Below are 2,792 nucleotides of genomic sequence, written 5' to 3'. Positions count from 1 at the left end.
CACGGAGCCCGCGAGCCACACGAGAACGCGAGAACGAGCCACGAACAAGTCATAGCCTATGAATAAGCCAAGGCATGGTTTGGCATCATGCTTGGCATGGCCGAAGATATTCTTTCCGTCCTCCGTGCCGAAGATAGGCGGGTAAAGCCATGCCAGGTGGTAAAGCCAGTAAAGCCATAGATTTCATACTAAAGTTTCATACGGCAAGCGAGCCAAGAAGTGTGCGAGTGATCACACATTAAAAAATGGAAAGGGGTGGCTTAACCACCAATCTGAGAACGGCTCGATATATTGGCGTTTGGCAAAGTTTGCTAATGCAATGTACTTTTCGATGTCAGTAACCACATTACTGGCAAAATGTTCAGTGACCAATTGTTTTTAAACTTTACGACCAGCGCTAACTGTGCAGGTGTTTATACAGCGTTACGTTTTTCATCCGTCCAAGTGCTGACACGCCTTTATGCTGTAAATAGGCAACTTAGCCAGTGCAGTACGACTGCTATCCTAAGGTATGAAACCTGCGCCCGAAAGCCTGCATGATGTTCATCAAAGATATTGGAATAGGAAGGCATGGGGATTGAGCGCAAGATTCATGGGTTCTGCAGCGCGAGTTGCGGGTCACCGAAACGCGCCCGTTGTGCTTCCCAGTTTTCGGCTAAAGAAGAGTTTAAATATCAGTGCCTGCCCTCAAAACTGCAGCGCTGACAAAATTGACGGCGTTTCTGGGCGGTTCAGAGTTCGACGGTACCAACGGTACCGTCCAAGTCGGTCCGAGCTCTCCAGTGAAAGCGTTGGTTCTTGCTTAGAATCAAATGAAACGGAGAGAAGGAGACGTCAACATGCCTGCATGATTGGTGATTGCGGTTCAGCGCACTCAACCAAACAGCTCATGCGAAGAAATGAACTGTAGCAAATGCGTATGCGTCACGCCGAAACCGAAACTAGTTTACTGAAAAGTACTTTGGCGCAGTAACACAAAGGAGTTCGCCCCCCCCCCCCGCGTAGTTTTGTCTCCATTGCCACAGAAAGTTGTCCGTCGGGACCATAGAGATAATATACTCTAGAGGGAAAGCGCGCCGCTGAGCCAATGCATTGGAACCGTACGACACACGGTGGCAGACATGATACAACGATTTGAAGGTTTCCAGCTGAGTTTTTGCTTACTAAAAACGGCGAAAGCGATGGGTTGTAATCTGGCAACGTGTTACTGTGGCATTTCCGCGTCCGGCTAGCAAAGCATGCCGGGATTAATTGTAACATGGCGGACCGCTGGCCAGGCGGATTTTGTGTAGGCGGCGTCGACAGCATCAACAGCATTGCGTAGTTTATCTCCTGTGGGTAGGTAACCGACGTGTTTTCGGTTTAGCGTACGTGTGACTCATATGTACTGAGACTATTTGAGCAAGATGTGGCAACGCTCAAACAACACTTGCGCGCAAGCTCGAATGCGACTGATCGCATGCGCGAGGACGCCAAGGAGTCTGCTGATCCGTACTGGGCGCACAGAAAAATGAATCTCCGTATGATCTCCGTGCATGTTTGCGCTTTGCCGCTTTTTTTGCCATTCTGTGACATTTTGCGAGTCGCTCAATGCTTTTCAAACAACGTGAAGTGAACTGTCGCTTTAGCTCAATGTAAAACCTTTATTTACACACACACAAAAAAAAAAACATCGCATGGGCCAACGCTGGTATTGCCGGTGAGTCGCGGCGAAGCACAGGATCGAAAGAGCGCGGTCGATCGCAGGCCAACAGACTGGAAGAATGCATGCCAAGGGAGTATGCGGAATACAGTCCGCGGCGTGTCCCGTTTTCCTTTCTGTCTGTATTCGTCAAGTTCTAGCTGCTTTCCACCACTTCAAAGGGAAAGCTTGCGGGACTGAATGCGAGTATTGAATGGGCAGTAATTTACCGCACAGAGCGCGTGAGAAGACAACACTGACTTGTTGATTTATTGTGACTGATTAAAAAAGAAACCGCATTTTGTTACCTATTTTTTCGTTCTACCTTCACGAGCGATTGCGCGAAAGTTCGAAGCACGAAGGGCTGTAAGAAGTTCCATTAATAAAGCAACTGGAACCGAGCGATTATAAAAGCTCTTTTTATTTCTCTTCGAACGGGAACCATCGCTGGCTGCCACTCCGTAGCCTGTAGTGAACTTGCGGTAGTCAAGGTCAAATCGGAATCGCTGTTCTGGCGTCAGTTCAGGGCCAATAGATAAGGTGCTTAACGTGAAGAAACGAATGACGGCTTCGCAAGCGCCCGGGGAGGCAGTTGCTCAGCGCGTGCATCCGAGTTGCATAACTTGTATACGTTTTGCACGCACGCAGATCTGAGCCGGAGACTGCACACACACACTGCGCAAGTCAGGCGCCAGGGCCTCGCCACCTCCTAGCACACTTAAAAAAATCGAAACCAAAACTGAAGTACGAACTTACTCTTTCTCCACTAATTAGAGCTTAATTACACTAAAGAGTTTTTATGAAGCTAGTTTTAATTACTGAGGCAATTATTTGTAGCTATTTTGCTTCAGTTCTTTGTTTTAGTTAAATAATTACGGCAGAAGTTTTTAGAAGGCTGAATACAATTGATCTGGCAACCATGAGAATTGTATCATGTCAGCGCCCACGATTCGTACGGTCTCGGAGCTCGCTTTACCCCCCTGGTCGGGACAACTTTCTGTGGCAATGGAGAGAAGGTTTGTGCTCGTAGCCAACGTTTTTAGATTAGCTTTTAGATTAGCTTTTTTTTCCTCCATGCTTTGCTCGTAGCGTAAACGTAGGGCGCCGCCAT

The sequence above is a fragment of the Haemaphysalis longicornis genome, unplaced genomic scaffold (assembly GCF_048455015.1).
Source record: "Haemaphysalis longicornis isolate Haplotype H1 unplaced genomic scaffold, Haemaphysalis longicornis Haplotype H1 scaffold_1, whole genome shotgun sequence".
NCBI classification, from domain to species: Eukaryota; Metazoa; Arthropoda; class Arachnida; order Ixodida; family Ixodidae; genus Haemaphysalis; species Haemaphysalis longicornis.
Note: the sequence above shows the minus strand (reverse complement) of the source record.